The following is a 27886-nucleotide window of genomic DNA, read 5'->3' as shown; positions in this document are numbered from 1 at the left end:
CTACCGGTTAAGGTCTTAACTCTTACTCTGGCCTACTGGTTAAGGTCTTAACTCTTACTCTGGCCTAATAGCTAAGGTCTTAGACTCGTACTCTGGCCTAATGGTTAAGGTCTTAACTCTTACTCTGGCCTAATAGCTAAGGTCTTAGACTCGTACTCTGTCCTAATGGTTAAGGTCTTAACTCTTACACTGGCCTACTGGTTAAGGTCTTAACTCTGACTCTGGTCTAATAGCTAAGGTCTTAACTCTTACTCTGGCCTAATAGCTAAGGTCTTAGACTCATACTCTGGCCTAATGGTTAAGGTCTTAACTCTTACTCTGGCCTATTGGTTAAGGTCTTAACTCTTTCTCTGGCCTAATAACTAAGGTCTTAACTATTACTCTAGCCTAATAGCTAAGGTCTTAACTCTTACTCTGGCCTAATAGCTAAGGTCTTAGACTTGCACTCTGGCCTAATGTTTAAGGTCTTAACTCTTACTCTGGCCTACTGGTTAAGGTCTTAACTCTTCCTCTGGCCTAATAGCTAAGGTCTTAACTCTTACTCTGGCCTAATAGCTAAGGTCTTAGACTCGTACTATGGCCTACAGGTTAAGGTCTTAACTCTTACTCTGGCCTACTGGTTAAGGTCTTAACTCTTACTCTGGCCTAATAGCTAAGGTCCTAGACTCGTACTCTGGCCTACTGGTTAAGGTCTTAACTTTTATTCTGGCCTAATAGCTAAGGTCATAACTCTTACTCTGGCCTAATAGCTAAGGTCTTAGACTCGTACTCTGGCCTAATGGTTAAGGTCTTAACTCTTACTCTGGCCTACTGGTTATGGTCTTAACTCTTACTCTGGCCTAATAGCTAAGGTCTTAGACTCGTACTCTGGCCTACTGGTTAAGGTCTTAACTCTTACTCTGGCCTAATAGCTAAGGTCTTAACTCTTACTCTGGCCTAAGAGCTAAGGTCGTAACTCTTACTCTGGCCGAATAGCTAAGGTCTTAGACTAGTTCTCTTTCCTAATGGTTAAGGTGTTAACTCTTACTCTGGCCTAATAGCTAAGGTCTTAACTCTTACTCTGGCCCAATAGCTAAGGTTTTAGACTCATACTCTGGCCTAATGGTTATGGTCTTAACTCTTACTCTGGCCTAATAGCTAAGGTCTTAGACTCCTACTATGGCCTAATGGTTAAGGTCTTAACACTTACTCTGGCCTACTGGTTAAGGTCTTAACTCTTACTCTGGCCTAATAGCTAAGGTCTTAGACTCATACTCTGGCCTAATAGCTAAGGTCTTAGACTCATACTCTGGCCTAATAGCTAAGGTCTTAGACTCGTACTCTGGCCAAATGGTTAAGGTCTTAACTCTTACTCTGGCCTAATAGCTAAGGTCTTAACTCTTACTCTGGCCTAATAGCTAAGGTCTTAGACTCATACTCTGGCCTACTGGTTAAGGTCTTAACTCTTACTCTGGCCTAATAGCTAAGGTCTTAGACTCGTAATCTGGCCTAATGTTTAAGGTCTTAACTCTTACTCTGGCCTAATAGCTAAGGTCTTAGACTCGTACTCTGTCCTAATGGTTAAGGTCTGAACTCTTACACTGGCCTACTGGTTAAGGTCTTAACTCTGACTCTGGCCTAATAGCTAAGGTCTTAACTCTTCCTCTGGCCTAATAGCTAAGGTCTTAACTCTTACTCTGGCCTAATAGCTAAGGTCTTAGACTCGTACTTTGGCCTACAGGTTAAGGTCTTAACTCTTACTCTGGCCTACTGGTTAAGGTCTTAACTCTTACTCTGGCCTAATAGCTAAGGTCCTAGACTCGTACTCTGGCCTACTGGTTAAGGTCTTAACTTTTATTCTGGCCTAATAGCTAAGGTCATAACTCTTACTCTGGCCTAATAGCTAAGGTCTTAAACTCGTACTCTGGCCTAATGGTTAAGTTCTTAACTCTTACTCTGGCCTACTGGTTATGGTCTTAACTCTTACTCTGGCCTAATAGCTAAGGTCTTAGACTCGTACTCTGGCCTACTGGTTAAGGTCTTAACTCTTACTCTGGCCTAATAGCTAAGGTCTTAACTCTTACTCTGGCCTAATAGCTAAGGTCTTAGACTCATACTCTGGCCTACTGGGTAAGGTCTTAACTCTTACTCTGGCCTACTGGTTATGGTCTTAACGCTTACTCTGGCCTAATAGCTAAGGTCTTAGACTCGTACTCTGGCTTAATGGTTAAGGTCTTAATTGTTACTCTGGCCTAATAGCTAAGGTCTTAGACTCGTACTATGGCCTACAGGTTAAGGTCTTAACTCTTATACTGGCCTACTGGTTAAGGTCTTAACTCTTACTATGGTCTACCGGTTAAGGTCTTAACTCTTACTCTGGCCTACTGGTTAAGGTCTTAACTCTTACTCTGGCCTAATAGCTAAGGTCTTAGACTCGTACTCTGGCCTAATGGTTAAGGTCTTAACTCTTACTCTGGCCTAATAGCTAAGGTCTTAGACTCGTACTCTGTCCTAATGGTTAAGGTCTTAACTCTTACACTGGCCTACTGGTTAAGGTCTTAACTCTGACTCTGGCCTAATAGCTAAGGTCTTAACTCTTACTCTGGCCTAATAGCTAAGGTCTTAGACTCGTACTCTGGCCTAATGGTTAAGGTCTTAACTCTTACTCTGGCCTATTGGTTAAGGTCTTAACTCTTTCTCTGGCCTAATAACTAAGGTCTTAACTCTTACTCTAGCCTAATAGCTAAGGTCTTAACTCTTACTCTGGCCTAATAGCTAAGGTCTTAGACTTGTACTCTGGCCTAATGTTTAAGGTCTTAACTCTTACTATGGCCTACTGGTTAAGGTCTTAACTCTTCCTCTGGCCTAATAGCTAAGGTCTTAACTCTTACTCTGGCCTAATAGCTAAGGTCTTAGACTCGTACTATGGCCTACAGGTTAAGGTCTTAACTCTTACTCTGGCCTACTGGTTAAGGTCTTAACTCTTACTCTGGCCTAATAGCTAAGGTCCTAGACTCGTACTCTGGCCTACTGGTTAAGGTCTTAACTTTTATTCTGGCCTAATAGCTAAGGTCATAACTCTTACTCTGGCCTAATAGCTAAGGTCTTAGACTCGTACTCTGGCCTAATGGTTAAGGTCTTAACTCTTACTCTGGCCTACTGGTTATGGTCTTAACTCTTACTCTGGCCTAATAGCTAAGGTCTTAGACTCGTACTCTGGCCTACTGGTTAAGGTCTTAACTCTTACTCTGGCCTAATAGCTAAGGTCTTAACTCTTACTCTGGCCTAAGAGCTAAGGTCGTAACTCTTACTCTGGCCGAATAGCTAAGGTCTTAGACTCGTTCTCTTTCCTAATGGTTAAGGTGTTAACTCTTACTCTGGCCTAATAGCTAAGGTCTTAACTCTTACTCTGGCCTAATAGCTAAGGTTTTAGACTCGTACTCTGGCCTAATGGTTATGGTCTTAACTCTTACTCTGGCCTAATAGCTAAGGTCTTAGACTCCTACTATGGCCTAATGGTTAAGGTCTTAACACTTACTCTGGCCTACTGGTTAAGGTCTTAACTCTTACTCTGGCCTAATAGCTAAGGTCTTAGACTCATACTCTGGCCTAATAGCTAAGGTCTTAGACTCATACTCTGGCCTAATAGCTAAGGTCTTAGACTCGTACTCTGGCCAAATGGTTAAGGTCTTAACTCTTACTCTGGCCTAATAGCTAAGGTCTTAACTCTTACTCTGGCCTAATAGCTAAGGTCTTAGACTCACACTCTGGCCTACTGGTTAAGGTCTTAACTCTTACTCTGGCCTACTGGTTATGGTCTTAACTCTTACTCTGGCCTAATAGCTAAGGTCTTAGACTCGTACTCTGGGATAATGGTTAAGGTCTTAACTCTTACTCTGGCCTAATAGCTAAGGTCTTAACTCTTACTCTGGTCTAAGAGCTAAGGTCGTAACTCTTACTCTGGCCGAATAGCTAAGGTTTTAGACTCGTTCTCTTTCCTAATGGTTATGGTGTTAACTCTTACTCTGGCCTAATAGCTAAGGTCTTAACTCTTACTCTGGCTTAATAGCTAAGGTCTTAGACTCGTACTCTGGCCTAATGGTTAAGGTCTTAACTCTTACTCTGGCCTAATAGCTAAGGTCTTAGACTCGTACTACGCCTAATGGTTAAGGTCTTAACTCTTACTCTGGCCTACTGGTTAAGGTCTTAACTCTTACTCTGGCCTAATTGCTAAGGTCTTAGACTCATACTCTGGCCTAATAGCTAAGGTCTTAGACTCATACTCTGGCCTAATAGCTAAGGTCTTAGACTCGTACTCTGGCCAAATGGTTAAGGTCTTAACTCTTACTCTGGCCTAATAGCTAAGGTCTTAACTCTTACTCTGGCCTAATAGCTAAGGTCTTAGACTCATACTCTGGCCTACTGGGTAAGGTCTTAACTCTTACTGTGGCCTACTGGTTATGGTCTTAACGCTTACTCTGGCCTAATAGCTAAGGTCTTAGACTCGTACTCTGGCCTAATGGTTAAGGTCTTAATTGTTACTCTGGCCTAATAGCTAAGGTCTTAGACTCGTACTATGGCCTACAGGTTAAGGTCTTAACTCTTACACTGGCCTACTGGTTAAGGTCTTAACTCTTACTATGGTCTACCGGTTAAGGTCTTAAATCTTACTCTGGCCTACTGGTTAAGGTCATAACTCTTACTCTGGCCTAATAGCTAAGGTCTTAGACTCGTACTCTGGCCTAATGTTTAAGGTCTTAACTCTTACTCTGGCCTAATAGCTAAGGTCTTAGACCCGTACTCTGTCCTAATGGTTAAGGTCTGAACTCTTACACTGGCCTACTGGTTAAGGTCTTAACTCTGACTCTGGCCTAATAGCTAAGGTCTTAACTCTTACTCTGGCCTAATAGCTAAGGTTTTAGACTCGTACTCTGGCCTAATGGTTATGGTCTTAACTCTTACTCTGGCCTAATAGCTAAGGTCTTAGACTCCTACTATGGCCTAATGGTTAAGGTCTTAACACTTACTCTGGCCTACTGGTTAAGGTCTTAACTCTTACTCTGGCCTAATAGCTAAGGTCTTAGACTCATACTCTGGCCTAATAGCTAAGGTCTTAGACTCATACTCTGGCCTAATAGCTAAGGTCTTAGACTCGTACTCTGGCCAAATGGTTAAGGTCTTAACTCTTACTCTGGCCTAATAGCTAAGGTCTTAACTCTTACTCTGGCCTAATAGCTAAGGTCTTAGACTCATACTCTGGCCTACTGGTTAAGGTCTTAACTCTTACTCTGGCCTAATAGCTAAGGTCTTAGACTCGTACTCTGGCCTAATGTTTAAGGTCTTAACTCTTACTCTGGCCTAATAGCTAAGGTCTTAGACTCGTACTCTGTCCTAATGGTTAAGGTCTGAACTCTTACACTGGCCTACTGGTTAAGGTCTTAACTCTGACTCTGGCCTAATAGCTAAGGTCTTAACTCTTACTCTGGCCTAATAGCTAAGGTCTTAGACTTGTACTCTGGCCTAATAGCTAAGGTCTTAGACTTGTACTCTGGCCTAATGTTTAAGGTCTTAACTCTTACTCTGGCCTACTGGTTAAGGTCTTAACTATTCCTCTGGCCTAATAGCTAAGGTCTTAACTCTTACTCTGGCCTAATAGCTAAGGTCTTAGACTCGTACTTTGGCCTACAGGTTAAGGTCTTAACTCTTACTCTGGCCTACTGGTTAAGGTCTTAACTCTTACTCTGGCCTAATAGCTAAGGTCCTAGACTCGTACTCTGGCCTACTGGTTAAGGTCTTAACTTTTATTCTGGCCTAATAGCTAAGGTCATAACTCTTACTCTGGCCTAATAGCTAAGGTCTTAAACTCGTACTCTGGCCTAATGGTTAAGGTCTTAACTCTTACTCTGGCCTACTGGTTATGGTCTTAACTCTTACTCTGGCCTAATAGCTAAGGTCTTAGACTCGTACTCTGGCCTACTGGTTAAGGTCTTAACTCTTACTCTGGCCTAATAGCTAAGGTCTTAACTCTTACTCTGGCCTAATAGCTAAGGTCTTAGACTCATACTCTGGCCTACTGGGTAAGGTCTTAACTCTTACTCTGGCCTACTGGTTATGGTCTTAACGCTTACTCTGGCCTAATAGCTAAGGTCTTAGACTCGTACTCTGGCCTAATGGTTAAGGTCTTAATTGTTACTCTGGCCTAATAGCTAAGGTCTTAGACTCGTACTATGGCCTACAGGTTAAGGTCTTAACTCTTATACTGGCCTACTGGTTAAGGTCTTAACTCTTACTATGGTCTACCGGTTAAGGTCTTAACTCTTACTCTGGCCTACTGGTTAAGGTCTTAACTCTTACTCTGGCCTAATAGCTAAGGTCTTAGACTTGTACTCTGGCCTAATGGTTAAGGTCTTAACTCTTACTCTGGCCTAATAGCTAAGGTCTTAGACTCGTACTGTGTCCTAATGGTTAAGGTCTTAACTCTTACACTGGCCTACTGGTTAAGGTCTTAACTCTGACTCTGGCCTAATAGCTAAGGTCTTAACTCTTACTCTGGCCTAATAGCTAAGGTCTTAGACTCATACTCTGGCCTAATGGTTAAGGTCTTAACTCTTACTCTGGCCTATTGGTTAAGGTCTTAACTCTTTCTCTGGCCTAATAACTAAGGTCTTAACTATTACTCTAGCCTAATAGCTAAGGTCTTAACTCTTACTCTGGCCTAATAGCTAAGGTCTTAGACTTGCACTCTGGCCTAATGTTTAAGGTCTTAACTCTTACTCTGGCCTACTGGTTAAGGTCTTAACTCTTCCTCTGGCCTAATAGCTAAGGTCTTAACTCTTACTCTGGCCTAATAGCTAAGGTCTTAGACTCGTACTATGGCCTACAGGTTAAGGTCTTAACTCTTACTCTGGCCTACTGGTTAAGGTCTTAACTCTTACTCTGGCCTAATAGCTAAGGTCCTAGACTCGTACTCTGGCCTACTGGTTAAGGTCTTAACTTTTATTCTGGCCTAATAGCTAAGGTCATAACTCTTACTCTGGCCTAATAGCTAAGGTCTTAGACTCGTACTCTGGCCTAATGGTTAAGGTCTTAACTTTTATTCTGGCCTAATAGCTAAGGTCATAACTCTTACTCTGGCCTAATAGCTAAGGTCTTAAACTCGTACTCTGGCCTAATGGTTAAGGTCTTAACTCTTACTCTGGCCTAATAGCTAAGGTCTTAGACTCGTACTCTGGCCTAATGGTTAAGGTCTTAACTTTTATTCTGGCCTAATAGCTAAGGTCATAACTCTTACTCTGGCCTAATAGCTAAGGTCTTAAACTCGTACTCTGGCCTAATGGTTAAGGTCTTAACTCTTACTCTGGCCTACTAGCTAAGGTCTTAGACTCGTACTCTGGCCTAATGGTTATGGTCTTAACTCTTACTCTGGCCTAATAGCTAAGGTCTTAGACTCCTACTATGGCCTAATGGTTAAGGTCTTAACACTTACTCTGGCCTACTGGTTAAGGTCTTAACTCTTACTCTGGCCTAATAGCTAAGGTCTTAGACTCATACTCTGGCCTAATAGCTAAGGTCTTAGACTCATACTCTGGCCTAATAGCTAAGGTCTTAGACTTGTACTCTGGCCAAATGGTTAAGGTCTTAACTCTTACTCTGGCCTAGTAGCTAAGGTCTTAACTCTTACTCTGGCCTAATAGCTAAGGTCTTAGACTCATACTCTGGCCTACTGGTTAAGGTCTTAACTCTTACTCTGGCCTAATAGCTAAGGTCTTAGACTCGTACTCTGGGATAATGGTTAAGGTCTTAATTCTTACTCTGGCCTAATAGCTAAGGTCTTAGACTCGTACTATGGCCTACAGGTTAAGGTCTTAACTCTTACACTGGCCTACTGGTTAAGGTCTTAACTCTTACTTTGATCTACCGGTTAAGGTCTTAACTCTTACTCTGGCCCACTGGTTAAGGTCTTAACTCTTACTCTGGCCTAATAGCTAAGGTCTTAGACTCGTACTCTGGCCTAATGGTTAAGGTCTTAACTCTTACTCTGGCCTAATAGCTAAGGTCTTAGACTCGTACTCTGTCCTAATGGTTAAGGTCTCAACTCTTACACTGGCCTACTGGTTAAGGTCTTAACTCTGACTCTGGCCTAATAGCTAAGGTCTTAACTCTTACTCTGGCCTAATAGCTAAGGTCTTAGACTCGTACTCTGGCCTGATGGTTAAGGTCCTAACTCTTACTCTGGCCTACTGGTTATGGTCTTAACTCTTACTCTGGCCTAATAGCTAAGGTCTTAGACTCGTACTCTGGCCTAATAGCTAAGGTCTTAGACTCATAATCTGGCCTAATGGTTAAGGTCTTAACTCTTACTCTGGCCTAATAGCTAAGGTCTTAACTCTTACTCTGGCCTAATAGCTAAGGTCTTAGACCCGTACTATGGCCTACAGGTTAAGGTCGTAACTCTTACTCTGGCCTACTGGTTAAGGTCTTAACTCTTACTCTGGCCTACTGGTTAAGGTCTTAACTCTTACTCTGGCCTAATAGCTAAGGTCTTAACTCTTACTCTGGCCTAATAGCTAAGGTCTTAACTCTTATTCTGGCCGAATAGCTAAGGACTTAGACTCGTACTCTGGCCTAATGGTTAAGGTCTTAACTCTTACACTGGCCTAATAGCTAAGGTCTTAACTCTTACTCTGGCCTAATAGCTAAGGTCTTAGACTCGTACTCTGGCCTAATAGCTAAGGTCTTAGACTCGTACTCTGGCCTACTGGTTAATGTCTTAACTCTTACTCTGGCCTAATAGCTAAGGTGTTAGACTCGTACTCTGATCTAATGGTTAAGGTCTTAACTCTTACTCTGGCCTAATAGCTAAGATCTTAACTCTTACTCTGGCCTAATAGCTAAGGTCTTAGACTCGTACTCAGGCCTAATGGTTAAGGTCTTAACTCTTACTCTGGCCTAATAGCTAAGGTCTTAAATATTACTCTGGCCTAATAGCTAAGGTCTTAGACTCGTACTCTGGCCTAATGGTTAAGGTCTTTTCTCTTCCTCTGGCCTAATAGCTAAGGTCTTAGACTCGTACTATGGCCTAATGGTTAAGGTCTTAACTCTTACTCTGGCCTAATAGCTAAGGTCTTAACTCTTACTCTGGCCTAATAGCTAAGGTCTTAGACTCGTACTCTGGCCTAATGGTTAAGGTCTTAACTCTTACTCTGGCCTAATAGCTAAGGTCTTAGACTCGTACTCTGGCCTAATGGTTAAGGTCTTAACTCTTACTCTGGACTACTGACTAAGGTCTTAACTCTTACTCTGGCCTAATAGCTGAGGTCTTAACTCTTACTCTGGCCGAATAGCTAAGGTCTTAGATTTGTACTCTGGCATAATGGTTAAGGTCTTAACTCTTACTCTGGCCCAATAACTAAGGTCTTAACTCTTACTCTGGCCTAATAGCTAAGGTCTTAGACTCGTACTCTGGCCTAATGGTTAAGATCTTAACTCTTACTCTGGCCTAATAGCTAAGGTCTTAGACTCGTACTCTGGCCTAATAGCTAAGGTCTTAGACTCATACTCTGGCCTAATGGTTAAGGTCTTAACTCTTACTCTGGCCTAATAGCTAAGGTCTTAGACTCGTACTCTGGCCTAATGGTTAAGGTCTTAACTCTTACTCTGGCCTATTGGTTAAGGTCTTAACTCTTTCTCTGGCCTAATAACTAAGGTCTTAACTCTTACTCTAGCCTAATAGCTAAGGTCTTAACTCTTACTCTGGCCTAATAGCTAAGGTCTTAACTCTTACTCTGGCCTAATAGCTAAGGTCTTAGACTCGTACTCAGGCCTAATGGTTAAGGTCTTAACTCTTACTCTGGCCTATTGGTTAAGGTCTTAACTCTTTCTCTGGCCTAATAACTAAGGTCTTAACTCTTACTCTAGCCTAATAGCTAAGGTCTTAACTCTTACTCTGGCCTAATAGCTATTTTCTTAACTCTTACTCTGGCCTAATAGCTAAGGTCTTAGACTTGTACTCTGGCCTAATGGTTAAGGTCTTATCTCTTCCTCTGGCCTAATAGCTAAGGTCTTAGACTCGTACTATGGCCTAATGGTTAAGGTCTTAACTCTAACTCTGGCCTAATATCTAAGGTTTAACTCTTACTCTGGCCTAATAGCTAAGGTCTTAGACTCGTACTCTGGCCTAATAGCTAAGGTCTTAGACTCGTACTCTGGCCTAATGGTTAAGGTCTTAACTCTTACTCTGGCCTAATAGCTAAGGTCTTAGACTCATACTCTGGCCTAATAGCTAAGGTCTTAACTCTTACTCTGGCCTAATAGCTAAGGTCTTAACTCTTACTCTGGCCTAATAGCTAAGGTCTTAGACTCGTACTCTGGCCTAATAGCTAAGGTCTTAACTCTTACTCTGGCCTACTGGTTAAGGTCTTAACTATTACTCTGGCCTAATAGCTAAGGTCTTAGACTCGTACTCTGGCCTAATATCTAAGGTCTTAGACTCGTACTCTGGCCTAATGGTTAAGGTCTTAACTCTTACTCTGGCCTATTGGTTAAGGTCTTAACTCTTTCTCTGGCCTAATAACTAAGGTCTTAACTCTTAATCTAGCCTAATAGCTAAGGTCTTAACTCTTACTCTGGCCTAATAGCTAAGGTCTTAACTCTTACTCTGGCCTAATAGCTAAGGTCTTAGACTCGTACTCAGGCCTAATGGTTAAGGTCTTAACTCTTACTCTGGCCTAATAGCTAAGGTCTTAAATCTTACTCTGGCCTAATAGCTAAGGTCTTAGACTCGTACTCTGGCCTAATGGTTAAGGTCTTATCTCTTCCTCTGGCCTAATAGCTAAGGTCTTAGACTCGTACTATGGCCTAATGGTTAAGGTCTTAACTCTAACTCTGGCCTAATAGCTAAGGTCTTACCTCTTACTCTGGCCTAATAGCTAAGGTCTTAGACTCGTACTCTGGCCTAATGGTTAAGGTCTTAACTCTTACTCTGGCCTAATAGCTAAGGTCTTAGACTCGTACTCTGGCCTAATGGTTAAGGTCTTAACTCTTACTCTGGCCTACTGACTAAGGTCTTAACTCTTACTCTGGCCTAATAGCTAAGGTCTTAACTCTTACTATGGCCTAATAGCTAAGGTCTTAACTCTTACTCTGGCCGAATAGCTAAGGTCTTAGTTTCGTACTCTGGCCTAATGGTTAAGGTCTTAACTCTTACTCTGGCCTAATAGCTAAGGTCTTAACTCTTACTCTGGCCTAATAGCTAAGGTCTTAGACTCGTACTCTGGCCTAATGGTTAAGGTCTTAACTCTTACTCTGGCCTAATAGCTAAGGTCTTAACTCTTACTGTGGCCTAAGAGCTAAGGTCCTAGACTCATAATCTGGCCTACTGGTTAAGGTCTTAACTTTTACTCTGGCCTAATACTATAATCTATGTATTCTATACCTGGCTGTGTTTATTTTCTAATAAGGATGAAATATCGTGCTTGGGTTCTGCTCAACTTTGATATTTATCTTCAACACACTTTCAAGATGTCCGCCGATAAAGACTACCGGCAGCCCTGCATCTTTAACGGAGAACGCATTGTCGGGCCGCGTTCCCGTCTCATTTGTAGTCCCTTCTTAGTGTCCACGATATAATCACCACTTCCTGGCCTTCCTTATAAGGGAAACGCCAGGTATCACTTGCTAATGACGAAGAGCGCAAGCTATGGCATCCTTCCTGAACCTTAGCTGATCGGAACGGTAAGAATTACATGTAGCTCTGGTTTCTCTATCCCCACGTCCTTCTATCCGTGTAGAAGACTAGAATCAACTATTGCAGGTTTAGTTAAGTAATTATTTCTAAACGCCAATTTATTCTCTTACAGAAGTACTGCTTGAGCATTGGCAATCATACCCTATATCGGATACGCTTAGCGACCTCTCGTCACTTTATGGACGAACTAACAAATCTGAAACCCAGACTTTAAACAAGTACGTGGCTATTCCTGACAAGCTTCGGCCCTGCTGCCCGGTAAGAGGCTCCTCTGATCATTATCAATTCTTGTTTGTTCCTATAGCAATGACAGTATCACCCTCATGCCGCCATTTCAGTCAACCCCATTATAAATTTATTTTAGACTGACGTTTTCGTGCCTGGAGCATTACATGACCGACCAGAACTACACTTGAGATTTTCAGTCGTCCGCAAATACTGCACTAAGAAAGAGAACAGGTAACCAGTCTGTCTGCCCTTAATTAAACCGTGCATTCATCCATACGACTTTTCAGGACGCGCTCCCCCATTATCTTCTCTGAAATTGAACTCTGTGTAGCTTTTAAGGCAGTTGATAAGTTACGAAATATATCTGACTGGTGCATTGCGAGAAATAATATTGGCATCTAACGGGAAGTGTAAATCCCTCTCTATCGGGATAAATAATTGAACATAACTATATTCTCCTCAGAAGGTACAGCATTTAATTGTAAAAGAACTCCCAGCTTAGAATGTACACTTCCACGCCTTGTACTCTCGTGGCAAGTACTAATAGGCATTTCTCTGGGAGCCCATTATGCCATTATTATTAATTTTAGTCATTGTTTCTTTCCCTCCATAGGGTTAAAAATCTTAGCTAAAGATTTAGGATCATCCGTATTGGTTCCCCTATATATAAGAATCTGCCATTGGCAAGTATGTTGAGATTATTATTCACTACTCAATTTTTTCTTAATATGTTTCGCCTATCTATTCTTTAGTTTCATTTTTTCTTAGTTCAGGTGATTTGGTACTATTACACATATCAACCTCTATCTTTGGGTGCTTGTATCAACACGGATATAAATTGTGGTCTGTATCCTTTTCTCTTTCTATTACTCCTGCTCCATTTTAGCCTTAAATAAATGTAAAGGTAGTTAAATAAATTCCCAATCACTCATTGTGATTCTTTGTACCCACAGATCTACGGCTGTAAAAAAGATTTCTGTATAACTGTTATATAGGAGTATTGGACATCAAACTAGTTCTTGAAGCCTTTTTTTCTCTTCTGAAAGACCACAGTTACACGCCCTGAAGAAGGAGCCGGTTAAGATCACATTTGAGCTCCGAAACGCGCGTAGGCGTTGGTCCTATGGTCATAATCTACAACCAATGATTTTTAACTGTTGATTGTTACAGATTTATTGTCTTTTATTGTGCGTCTATATGTGGTATATATGTCTTGCTATTTGTATAATGGTTGTACAATTAATTACAAATTGTGCTTCTACAGTTTGATGTAAACCATATTGTATATATTATAACACAAAAATTGTTCAAAAAAATGATTTATATATATAAAAAAATGATAAAAATAATTAATAAATGAAATAATACAGTTTTACATACCGTTTGCTGTGGGTATCATTTCATTGTATGGACATATTGTCTTCTACTCAAGTAATATAGTGTAGGAAGTTTTGTTTTTCAATTGTTATTTTCCCTGAGCCCTTCCTCGCTTATCTATTTATTCAGGGTCCCTCTGTTGTACTTTATTGATTTCCCCAGCACGTTGCTGTGAGGGTCCTTCTCTTTCTCTGGAGCCTTGAGTTTCTCTGCATTTTATTCTTTATTTTCTTTTTCTTTTTAATTTTACACATATTTGCTTTTTTGGTCTAAATGGTTAAACCCCTTGTTCGGACACACTTCTACTCTATTCTACAATTAACATTCACTAAGGCCTGTTTGCATTTTTGACTGACAATAGTAGATCCAATATGGATAAGATCAAGACCTTCGGGTTCACGGATGAGGATTTTTCTAAACTCCTGGGTGGCAGCTCCACCTCAGAGAAACAATTTGCCACAGGGAATAACTTTAATGATGACTGGCTTAAATTACTCAACCTAAAAAAGAAAACCAGAAGGACTGAGTCTCATGCGGAGTTCATGTTGGAGTACCTCAGAGCAGGAGTGATTCCAAATGGACTTCGCATAAGGAATATACCGGGTCTATTCGTAGAGGTGAGGAAGTTTCTAGAGAAATGGTCTCTTATAGCCAATAGATGCTCAAGAGACCTAATGATACTCATTATAGAAACGGCAAGAGAGGTAGTGGAAGATTTACTAAAAGAAATAGCTGAGATGGAAGAAAACTTAAAGAAAAATAACTCACTGGAAGAAGCCAAACACAAATTAGAAGAAATTAATGGCGAGATGAATTCCTTCTGTGAATATTTAATAAAGAAAAAGACGGAGAAACTTAAGAAGGACATCAGATATTTCAGTGAGCAAAGAGTTTATCCATATCTGGCACCTGAATACTATAGAAATCAAATAGATCAACCTTTCTCTAATGATCGACAATATTGGTCCAACAAAAAAGTAACTAGATTCTCAGATACCTCTGGATCAGATACGGATAGTGGACCCAATTCTTTTGACAATTATGGACAAAGAAGGGCCAACTATCAAGGCCCTAGAAGGAATGCCCATTTTTTAGGCAACAGACGAGGCCAAACGAGAACTCGGTATCGAAATTCCGAAAGGGGATCCTACCAACAATCAGAGAACACCCCCCAATTCCTTCAGACAAGAAGGAACCAATATTGGAGAGAATAGATACAAACTTTGATGATAATTATAGTATCACTGAAATATCGCCTTACTACAACTTGGGCCCTTTACTTAGCACCTCCAAAGATTGTCTCTCAATAGGGACTAAAAATATCCCAGAAAAATCCACAGAAATATCGCCTCAATACAACCCAGGTCCTGTACCCAGTACCTCCAAAGACTGCCTCTCTATAGGGACTAAAAATACGCTAGAAAATAACACCACCGGAGATAGCAAAACCATACCGATATTCAACCTCTCGAAGACCAAATTAGACACAACTGCCATCGACCTGTTATCTCGAGGACTCACCTTTATCCCGACCACTTATCTTGATCGATTTAAGTTGATGACAGATATTCAATCATTCTTCCGCAAAATCCGACTTAAAAGATTTTTTGAGGATAATCCCATCCAGACCAATGACAACTCCACAGGACTTAGACCTAAATCCATTTTCACCCCCACCCTGGACCAAGTTGGCCCAGAAGTGGGAGTTTTTGAGAAGGTGGTCACTGCTAAAGTCCAGAAACTTCTTTCTTTTGTCCCTAAACCTGATTACAACTTGAATTATTCGGAATGCCAATCGTTTAAACAACTTGCTAATAACACTGAGTTAACCATCAAATCCGCAGATAAGGGTGGTGGTATTGTTGTTATGGATAGCCCAGCATATATACAACAAATGGAGGCTATGCTCGCTATTCCAGAACACTATACCAAATGCAGATCATATCCAGAACCAAGGATTAAAAGAGATATCCTGGAGATCACACAAAGAGCCCTCGAGAGGGGGTCTATTTGCATGCAAGAATTCAATTACCTCAACGTAGAACATCACCGAATACCCATTCTATACGGAGTGCCCAAAATACATAAAAATACTTCCAGCCCTCCTTTCAGACCCATCGTGTCCACTATAGGGTCCTTGACTGAACCCCTGTCTATATATGTGGACAAAATTCTACAACCGTTGGTATCTAACCTCAAAGGGCACATAAAAGACACGGGACACCTCATTAGGGAAATTGAAGGCACACAGTTTAATATCCACACAGATTTTCTAGTGTCTATGGACATCGAAGCCTTATATACTAATATTCCACAGCTAGGGGCCCTAAAAGCTATTAAACACACTCTGGAGAAAAATAACATCATGGCTGATCGATTATTCCTACTAGAATGTTTAGCAGTTGTACTAAAAGAAAACTATTTTGAATTCAACGGACAAATATTCAAACAGATACTTGGAGTAAGCATGGGCGCTGCCTGTGCACCCAATGTGGCGAATATATATATGGGTGAATTTGAATACAAGTTCATTTTCAATGAGATAGCCCCATTTAGCGAAAACATAAAAAACTGGTATCGTTTTATTGACGACATCTTTTTTATATGGTGTGGTCCGGAAGAACAACTGCATGAATTCATGGCATGGATTAACTTATGCGATGTTCACCTCAAGTTTAGCCCCAATATTAGCAAATCCCAAATAGAATTCCTAGACATTTGGATAAGAATTATTGACGCCAAAATTGAGGTGAGTCTATACACTAAGCCTACTGCCAAAAACACTCTCCTCCAGTATTCCAGCTTTCATCCCCGTAGCCAAAAGGACAACATCCCTTTTAGCCAATTTTTTAGGCTACGCAGGAACTGCACCACTATATCCAACTATGATATACATGCTGAGGAACTCAAACTAAAGTTTGCAAGTAGAGGGTATCCCCATAGACTCATCAAAGATGCTTACAAAAGAGCTAAATATCACGACAGAACCATATTGCTGCAACCTAAAGAACCAAAAACCGATGAGAAATTGGTTTGCATTACGACTCATTCCAACATTGATCACAAAATCCGACAAGCCATCAATAAAGAATGGCATATTCTAAACACGGACTGCAACAAAAAGAACCTCTTGATGCCGATCTTTGCATTCAGACGTAATAAAAACTTAAGGAACTCTTTGGTTAAATCCAAAGTACCCACTACTAACTTATTTGTACAGAAATCCATCACTGGAAATAAGCCTATTAGTGGTACCCACAAATGTGGGAGTTGCCACGCATGCCCATTTGCCATGGTGAAAGATGAACTGATCTGGGATAAACAGCAATATAGGTTCAAAGAAATGACCAACTGTCGCACTCGAAATGTAGTGTATCTTATCCTCTGTCCTTGTGACAAAGGATACGTTGGAGAAACAAGCAGAGAGTTCCGTGTACGCTTCAGCGAACACAAGTCAGCAATTCTTAATAAACGCGAAGGAGCACCTCTGGTGGCCCATTGGACTGAGAAAAACAATAGCATCTCTGAACTAAGGTGGCTCATTTTGGAACACATACATCCCTCCAACAATACCAATGTGGATGCCATCAGACGCAAAAGAGAAGTATTTTGGATATATGTCCTTAAGACACAAGAAAAAGGCCTTAACGAACATCTGCCCTGGGAAAATGCTATTATATAAATTGCCCCCTTCTTTGGCACTACTCCCTGAGGATTCCTTGGACCTAACTAGCACACCTCAGATTGATTCTATCCCACCCTCTTAACCTTGAGGTAGACCCTATTAGAAACGGCAGGTAAGCGGTATGGATACACGCACGCCGGATATGTACAAACTTCCCTAAAGGATATATATAAACATATAAGAATATTGTTGGCTCCATCTAGTCCACATTGAGGGTACTATATTTACTACCCTTAAACCAGTTTTGGTATAGTTATTATAAGAAATTACAATTCTCTACCTCTAGAGGTTTATCTTAAATACATCTGGGCAATGCCGGTCCGCATTATATCCCTACTGCTTTATCCACACCCGTGTTACTCATCACGTGCGCTTTTTTCACATATATATAGGTTTCATATAACATCAAAGAGTCACACTCTGTCTTGAGATATATATATCCCTCATACGCACCAGAGTAACTATTAAGTATCTTTCAAGGACAACTATAATCTTTGTATTCTATACCTGGCTGTGTTTATTTTCTAATAAGGATGAAATATCGTGCTTGGGTTCTGCTCAACTTTGATATTTATCTTCAACACACTTTCAAGATGTCCGCCGATAAAGACTACCGGCAGCCCTGCATCTTTAATGGAGAACGCATTGTCGGGCCGCTTTATCCACACCCGTGTTACTCATCACGTGCGCTTTTTTCACATATATATAGGTTTCATATAACATTAAAGAGTCACACTCTGTCTTGAGATATATATATCCCTTATACGCACCAGAGTAACTATTAGGTATCTTTCAAGGACAACTATAATCTTTGTATTCTATACCTGGCTGTGTTTATTTTCTAATAAGGATGAATATCGTGCTTGGGTTCTGCTCAACTTTGATATTTATCTTCAACACACTTTCAAGATGTCCGCCGATAAAGACTACCGGCAGCCCTGCATCTTTAACGGAGAACGCATTGTCGGGCCGCGTTCCCGTCTCATTTGTAGTCCCTTCTTAGTGTCCACGATATAATCACCACTTCCTGGCCTTCCTTATAAGGGAAACGCCAGGTATCACTTGCTAATGACGAAGAGCGCAAGCTATGGCATCCTTCCTGAACCTTAGCTGATCGGAACGGTAAGAATTACATGTAGCTCCGGTTTCTCTATCCCCACGTCCTTCTATCCGTGTAGAAGACTAGAATCAACTATTGCAGGTTTAGTTAAGTAATTATTTCTAAACGCCAATTTATTCTCTTACAGAAGTACTGCTTGAGCATTGGCAATCATACCCTATATCGGATACGCTTAGCGACCTCTCGTCACTTTATGGACGAACTAACAAATCTGAAACCCAGACTTTAAACAAGTACGTGGCTATTCCTGACAAGCTTCGGCCCTGCTGCCCGGTAAGAGGCTCCTCTGATCATTATCAATTCTTGTTTGTTCCTATAGCAATGACAGTATCACCCTCATGCCGCCATTTCAGTCAACCCCATTATAAATTTATTTTAGACTGACGTTTTCGTGCCTGGAGCATTACATGACCGACCAGAACTACACTTGAGATTTTCAGTCGTCCGCAAATACTGCACTAAGAAAGAGAACAGGTAACCAGTCTGTCTGCCCTTAATTAAACCGTGCATTCATCCATACGACTTTTCAGGACGCGCTCCCCCATTATCTTCTCTGAAATTGAACTCTGTGTAGCTTTTAAGGCAGTTGATAAGTTACGAAATATATCTGACTGGTGCATTGCGAGAAATAATATTGGCATCTAACGGGAAGTGTAAATCCCTCTCTATCGGGATAAATAATTGAATATAACTATATTCTCCTCAGAAGGTACAGCATTTAATTGTAAAAGAACTCCCAGCTTAGAATGTACACTTCCACGCCTTGTACTCTCGTGGCAAGTACTAATAGGCATTTCTCTGGGAGCCCATTATGCCATTATTATTAATTTTAGTCATTGTTTCTTTCCCTCCATAGGGTTAAAAATCTTAGCTAAAGATTTAGGATCATCCGTATTGGTTCCCCTATATATAAGAATCTGCCATTGGCAAGTATGTTGAGATTATTATTCACTACTCAATTTTTTCTTAATATGTTTCGCCTATCTATTCTTTAGTTTCATTTTTTCTTAGTTCAGGTGATTTGGTACTATTACACATATCAACCTCTATCTTTGGGTGCTTGTATCAACACGGATATAAATTGTGGTCTGTATCCTTTTCTCTTTCTATTACTCCTGCTCCATTTTAGCCTTAAATAAATGTAAAGGTAGTTAAATAAATTCCCAATCACTCATTGTGATTCTTTGTACCCACAGATCTACGGCTGTAAAAAAGATTTCTGTATAACTGTTATATAGGAGTATTGGACATCAAACTAGTTCTTGAAGCCTTTTTTTCTCTTCTGAAAGACCACAGTTACACGCCCTGAAGAAGGAGCCGGTTAAGATCACATTTGAGCTCCGAAACGCGCGTAGGCGTTGGTCCTATGGTCATAATCTACAACCAATGATTTTTAACTGTTGATTGTTACAGATTTATTGTCTTTTATTGTGCGTCTATATGTGGTATATATGTCTTGCTATTTGTATAATGGTTGTACAATTAATTACAAATTGTGCTTCTACAGTTTGATGTAAACCATATTGTATATATTATAACACAAAAATTGTTCAAAAAAATGATTTATATATATAAAAAAATGATAAAAATTATTAATAAATGAAATAATACAGTTTTACATACCGTTTGATGTGGGTATCATTTCATTGTATGGACATATTGTCTTCTACTCAAGTAATATAGTGTAGGAAGTTTTGTTTTTCAATTGTTATTTTCCCTGAGCCCTTCCTCGCTTATCTATTTATTCAGGGTCCCTCTGTTGTACTTTATTGACTTAACTCTTACTCTGGCCTAATAGCTAAGGTCTTAGACTCGTACTCTGGCCTAATAGCTAAGGTCTTAGACTCATACTGAAGTACCGGGGATTTTAGGACCCCAGCGGTGCCAGGGATAGCACCCTATGACTTCGGGTTATCCTCTTGCTGTAGTATTATAAAAGATGCTCTCATGGTAATGTAACAAAGAAACTGACAGAAGAAGCTGAAATATGAAAAGACATCTTTATTAAACTCAAATGAGTGAGACTACGTCGCACAGAAGCCTTAGCAACTGAATGAGGCAGTCTCCAGAACAAAAAACAGTCTTCTATTTTATACAGAATATTACGCTTTGGGCAACACCGCCCCTGTTTTACAAGTGGTCATTCACATATTTTGGCTTCAAAGAAAAGGCAGAGTCATGGTGACAATCCCACATTCCTGTTCAACCAGCCCACAATTATTTACCCAGCGAGGCTCAGATCCCACTTCAGATATCGATAGGCCCCAATAAACATGAGCATCTCCTGTTTGGGAAACAAGCCATAAAGCAGGAACAGTCAGGTGTGAAAGAGATTAGCTGGAGGCTCGTGTTTAATGTAAAGGCTTTATGGTGTGTCAAGCCCTGATGCTAATCACAGGTGGCCAGAGGACGGGGAACTCATGAGACCGGACTGACCTGGGGCAGCAGAGCCAAGCTGCCCAGGTCATAGAGAAGTCAAAGGAAGGCACATGTGTTCTAGAGGCCTGTATTTGTTCTTAAAGGTGTAGCCTATGTGAGGGCAACTATAAGATGGCTACTGCTCCAAGATGGAACCCACGGAGTCAATGTATAATAACGTATACATAGTGCATTCATAGCTAAAACGTTACACGAGGCACTTGTACATACCGCATTGACCATTCGCGGTTCGCTAATACCGGGATAGACAGGGGTAGGGCCCTGCCTCCTACGCGGTCCCAAATTTTAAAGTACCACAGACCCTCCTTTTGCCCTTACATAGGCAATAACTATACTCTCATCAATCCGAGTCTAGGTCAATATTCATGAAGTCATGGAGATGTTGCTGTAGCATCATCCTATTACTTAGCTCGTTTTCTGATACATGTTTCCTTACACATGTAGCAGCACAAAGGCCACATATGGCGGGACAAAATAAGGAATACCTCTGTCTGTAGTAGGCGGCATAAGATCACACACCCAATAATTAGTGATGTTCACTACTAACTAATGTTGATGCAGAAGCTGTACAAAAGAATTGCTTACGAATTCTAATCTTTTAGCCTGCCCATGTTCAGGATAGGGTGAAAAGAGTACAAAGAAGCAGTGGTAGGAAAAGACATAGGTTGGGAAGCGGGTGCAGAAGTCAATTGAGTAGAGAAAAACGATCCCACCCATAAATGACAATGTCATGCTTGAAAAGACACTAGAAAACACGTTATTAAGAACATATAAACAACGGGAGAAAGTAGTAACCACTATTGCAAATTAAATAATAGTTTTTCACAACCCTAAGCAAAAAGCAAATCCCAAAATTATCTAGTAACATTTTTTAGGGCTCCTATGCAATTCAGTGATTTGTTTTGTATGTTCAGTTGAAACAGTGGTGACCCTCATCAATGCTCTAAGGTGAAAAGGGGGTACTCTTTCCACAGAAAATGGACTTCATTCTGCTTATACTAAACAGAATAGTACTTTAAAACAATGCCAGCAAAACAATCTGTCTCCTTAACACCTACTCTATACAATCACACGGAAACCTCTTGTGAAACCACCTATGCCCAAAGTCCGTTCAAAAAGCCTCTCTGGCAGGCTTCTATTGTCCATCAAATCTTCTTCTGTTGTTTTCTTTTGCATGGGCCTCTTCATTCAAGCCTTTCATGAGAAAAGTACTGCTTAGTTGGAGTGCCCTCCTGGCAAACACCCACAGCTCACACGAAAGTCTCAATGTCCCAAGGCAGTGCACCAGTATCTTTCCTATGCGGCAGGCACTACAGGTAGTGTGCTCTCCATTGCTCAAGGGCACAGGTCATCTCGTGCAGGCCCGGGACCATTCTCAGACTCCAACACTCATCATTCAGTGTCAGAGGATGCTCAGGCTGCTCTTTCATGGACACCAGAATGTAGTGCCTTTTGTCAATCTTGTATTCGCCGATGCACTGCACTTCCATTGGAGCAAAGGAAAGGGGGGTGTGTGGCCAAAAACTCAGGCCCAGGGGCTCAAGGGACTGCACACTGTCAGAGGTTACCAGCACATGACAGGCGCTCTTGTGCACTGAAATTCTGGTTCTGTGGCAAAACCAGCTCCTCCTTCTTTTCTGATGTTGAACGCCTTCTGATGAAGCAAGTGCGATGCTTTAAACAGTTCATTGTATAACAAGGGGACTGCAAACAGGTGGCCTGCGGTCTTTCAAAGGAGTGGCCACACGCCATGGGACAATTTTGGTCTAGAATACACTGTCATTCTCAAAAAGCAATACAAATATAAAGGCAGTAGGTAAAACAGCGTCTCTAATCTTTTCAATTGGGTTTCCGTGTGAGAGCCTCCATCATCTCAGGGTAGATAACTACACGAGAATTCTATCTACATGGATGTCTTCACATATGGTGGCATTGTGTAATGGGGCAAACACATTTTTTTTCCTCTCAATGATTACATCTAGGTGTTCCTAAATTTCTTATCTAGAACATCTCAATAGAGAAATCACACGGTACAGATTATCATGGGCATGTAGAAACCTTTCACATCAGGTGCACTATGCAATACACAGGCTAATAGTCAAATATGCAAACAAAAGACAAGAACTAGAGGGTCCTGATATTTGCATGATTAGAACACATCTGATCCCACCAAAAAATTAGAGCTTCAGGAACAAAAGGGTAAAAACTACATTAAAAATAGACATTGAAAATTTGTCATGTTCAAAAAGTAAACGAAGATATCTCCCTTTGAGATGGAAAACTTGTCTTACTATAATATTGAGTCAGTTAGCCAGTCTATCGCTACTCTGACAGTCAGGCTGAAAAACATTGAAGCAGGCCTAAGGAAAATTCTTGGAAACCAGTCTGGTCATGCAAAAGGGAATTGTACATAATATGGGGGTCCCTGGTACATCACTGTAGTCTGGAAGTGTGTACCTGAACAATACACCTACAATAATAAATGGGCTGACTGGTGAAAGGAATACGGAAAAGGGAATTGGAACTAGGACACAACTAAAATCCCCAATCACTAAGCATAATGCGACATTGGGCAGGGAAGAAACAAAAAGCAATAAAAAATAAAAATCTATAGGAAGGACAAGAATTTACTTGGGTGATAGTCAGGCATGTGACGCTACACCAAGAGTACGGGTGATACACAAAAGGCAAAAGTTACACAAATTTTAACTCTACCGCTGGCGACTACACCATATACGGTACTCCTAGGTAATATTCCAGTTCCTTCTTCAGGGAAAAATGAAAACCTGGTTTTCTTTTAAGGAACAAGAGCCATATGCTACTTAGGAAGCAAAACATCATTAACTAATGTAATATAGAAATTAGGCCACCTTGAGTCACAGATCTATAATTTCATCCTTAGGTCCAATCAAGGATACATAAATGTAGGGCTGCCTGTTCCTTAAGGGAAGGGGGCAGTAACGTGACTAACTGCAGGTGACACACTTTGATCCTGTATATCTCTTTTTTCCTTCACTACCCCATTATAGCCAAATAGACATGCACTGGTGAAGTGTTGTCTCTCATGTTCACAGCATGAAATATCATTATCTGTGGAATTTAGTAACCAGAACAAGTTCAACCAACTGTTGCGTAGCGATGGGCATCGTCATGACCATCCCCTCACAACACAGGTAAACTTGTAATAGTATCAAAAGCAGCAACAAAAACAACAAAAACATGCAAAAAATAATAAAAACGTACAAAACGTCAAGCCATCAGATATACTTGCTGTATATCAAGCACAAAAAGCATAGACAAAACAATAGCATATGTAATAAGCGGTGACACACAAACACCATGTCATGTACTTTATGCACTGTAAAACTGCAGCCCAAAACCCAATATTTGGGCCTGTTTAATTTGTCAGGTTTAAAATCCTTACCCTCCTTTTTGACAGTAGATCACCAGGCAATGGAAATCTGCTGTCAAATATAACTTTACTGTCTCTTTTCTAACATACAGGACCAGCAAGAACAATTCATGATAGAACCAAATACACAAAAATAAATTTCCATTACTTAACCGTTACCCTCTTGTCAGTCCTTGCGACATCCAGCCACTTTAGTTTTACCTTTCTAAAAATAAAAATCGTTACACTGACACTCCATATTAATTTGGCACCTACAATTTCCACTGTGAAAAATAAATCTTAATTGTCAATTCGTTCACACTTAGCATGTAGCCTTAACAAATTTTAGAATCTTATTTTCTGTCTAAGACTTAATGCAACACTTCGTTTTCTGTTAAATAAGAGCTAATAGCAGGCATCATTCTATTTTTTTTTTTTAGAGCGAGACACAAATGTATCAGTTCTGTAAAGCATTTAACATGATGTTTGGGCTTTCAAACAAACCCCTTTGCTATATTTTCCCTTTGGAATTAAGTTCTTTAGTTTTAGTGATGTTGTTATGGAGAAACCAGAAACCCCACCTTTAGAGGCCCGTGTAGCAAGGTCATTCTGCATTCCACAGAGGCAAGGCCCTAATTTAAAAGGTCATAAATGTCAACTCCATCGTTTACGGGAAAACTAAAGATAGCATCTCAGCAGCGTGACCGAGCCAGCCTCTGCAGCTCTCCCAGCTCCCAGCTTCTGCCACTCTGAATTTGTCAAAGCCAGAAGGCCTTCCTAATTCCTCCTAACTTGCAATAATTCACGATATTTTGAAAAATAATTTCTCCTTTTTAGGCGCTAAAAAAATTATCCCTATTCCCAGATTGTTAAACTACATGTACTGTGAATAATTCACAAAACTTAATAACACACATACCAGTTTTTAGAATAAATGCTTGTTGCAATCCTATGCAATGGTACACATTTCATCAACTTTAAATTAATGAACTTCTCAGTAGGCCCAGCTGAAGTTAGAACCTTCAACCCTGATATTAAAACAAGCCGTTGTACTGGCATATTAACTCATTGAATCATAAGAAGGCACAACCTGTAAATATATATCAAACCTAAATGTATGTATTTACTGAAGCCTGAGACACTTTAAAAAGTACTCTGAATGAAAGAAAATGCAGTTTAAACAGTGCTTTTACCCAAATTCGACTTTGATTTTTTTGGGCATTAAAAAATGAGTATCCTACAATTTTCTTGCATAATATGCATTACCAGAATGTCTATTACATAACCCATGAGTCAGGCATTGGAAATAATAACTTATACTTTATAAAAATGAGCTTGTTTGCGCCTGCGCCAAGGGAAAATTGTACACACGAATGCTTGCCATTTTAGTGATGCAACACAACTTAAATCAAATTTTAATGCTAGGATGTCATAGTATGAGTATTAAGCTTTATAAATATCAAAAAACGATTTTGAAAAGCACTTATTTTTTTAAATAATTTTTCCATGATTAATAATTTTCTTTAAAAAAAAATCCCAATGATTCGTTATTGTGATAATTCCATGTATAAAAAACAAGCTGCATCCCTTGCCTATCATTTTGGACACATTTAACTCACAAGCCTAGCGCATAAGCCCAATTTGAAACGCGTCACATTTTTGCGCCACTTTCATTTAAAAGGACGGTTATGCAAAATTCCACCCGTGTTTAACTGGGAAAGTGCTGGCTGAATGAACATTCCTATCAAATATACTGCAGTTGAAAAGTTTGCCTGTGAACATCTAATACAATGGATCTAAGGAAAATGCTGTAATTTTATGTACTTTTGCAAAAATAGATTATTTCGTTTTTGGGGCCTTATTTATATCTATTGAATGTGGTTCTAATTTTATCCTTGAAGCATTTAACGGCAGTTTTGTATATGTGCACAACTGCTCATTCTATAAATTAAATAGCAACACAGCTATTTTAGCACATCACATTGTTCATTTCTCTATTTTTCCTAAGTTTCTACTTAACATTAATTAACCAACATTTTGCTTAACAGACTGAAAACATCAGAAGACACACAAACACATATTGAGCTCATTTCAGACATAAACAAAAAGGGTTCAAACACACAGTACCGCACGCTTTAGCCATTTTTCATAAATAGCGCCGTCGCAATTTACTTACAGAAGTTGCACTAATGAGAAAACCACATAGACATTTAAACACACAGTTGACTTGCAAATCAATACGCATGACAGAAAGAACAGCTCACAGACTATACTTGAACCAAACCATTTGCAAATACTAGTTGTAAGTCATATTTACAAGAAACGCTTCTCAATAGTATTCCAAAAGGCTGCATAAACAGCCCAACAGACAGATGTATGTCCAAGAAGTAGTGAGTGCGCTCAATTCACTAGCTTTGCCTAGCAGAACACGACACAAAATCGTTCTGCATATCTTTATTCATGAAACTGCGCAGAACGAAGGATCCTTGTTTTGTATTATGTCATATTTTAATTCCCTGGGGATACAAAATCACCAAGGAAGAAATATGTTTTCAAATGTAACCGATTTTAACTATGGTACCGTCCAAAAAAGCAACACATTTTTCCATGTGAGCTTACAAACAGGCATGCAACTAAACCAAATCTAGAAATATCTCCTCATTACCTGCCTACACAAATTGCAATTCGCATATCCAGACCTATACAAACCAAAAGTTGGCCAACACAAATTTCTACATTTCAAACTTGCTAAGATCAGGCATCTTATAGCTCACTAATCTAACTTCAAACTTCAAGGGGTTATCTCTATCAATACACTCGCAAATATACGAGACCCTTGGCTATGGTAATTGCAATGACCAAATTAAAAACCAAGAAACCAACCCCTCGGCTTTGGTAATTGCGATAACCAAATCAAAGACCCAAAGAACCAAAGGAGTGGGAGCGACCCACTTATACTTAACTCTAACTTTTATTTAATCAAAAGGTTATCCAAATTCTAACTGTCAAGTTCTTCATAACAAAACGTCTTTTATATTACTCACGCCAAAAAGGGTTCTAATCGGGAGGGACATCTTTTGGAGAGTCAAAGTCAGAAAGATCAGAGATATACTGGGCTGCAGAGACAAAGAATCCCCCAGAACCTCGGTACCTGCTTAGTGGATTTCTGTCCTGTTCTCCAATTTTAAAGTACCACAATACTCTGGCCTAATAGCTAAGGTCTTAGACTGGTACTCTGGCCTACTGGTTAAGTTCTTAACTCTTACTCTGGCCAAATAGCTAAGGTCTTAACTCTTACTCTGGCCTAATAACTAAGGTCTTAGACTCGTACTCTGGCCTAATAGCTAAGGTCTTAGACTCGTACTCTGGCCTAATGGTTAAGGTCTTAACTCTTACTCTGGCCTAATAGCTAAGGTCTTAGACTCATACTCTGGCCTAATAGCTAAGGTCTTAACTCTTACTCTGGCCTAATAGCTAAGGTCTTAACTCTTACTCTGGCCTAATAGCTAAGGTCTTAGACTCGTACTCTGGCCTAATAGCTAAGGTCTTAACTCTTACTCTGGCCTACTGGTTAAGGTCTTAACTCTTACTCTGGCCTAATAGCTAAGGTCTTAGACTCGTACTCTGGCCTAATAGCTAAGGTCTTAGACTTGTACTCTGGCCTACAGTTTAAGGTCTTAACTCTTACTCCGGCCTACTGGTTAAGTTCTTAACTCTTACTCTGGCCTAATAGCTAAGGTCTTAGACTGGTACTCTGGCCTACTGGTTAAGTTCTTAACTCTTACTCTGGCCAAATAGCTAAGGTCTTAACTCTTACTCTGGCCTAATAACTAAGGTCTTAGACTCGTACTCTGGCCTAATAGCTAAGGTCTTAGACTCGTACTCTGGCCTAATGGTTAAGGTCTTAACTCTTACTCTGGC

This window comes from Triturus cristatus, chromosome 6, assembly GCF_964204655.1.
Source record: "Triturus cristatus chromosome 6, aTriCri1.1, whole genome shotgun sequence".
Lineage (NCBI taxonomy): Eukaryota > Metazoa > Chordata > Amphibia > Caudata > Salamandridae > Triturus > Triturus cristatus.
The sequence above is the reverse complement of the archived record's forward strand: the minus strand, read 5'-3'. Positions refer to the sequence as shown.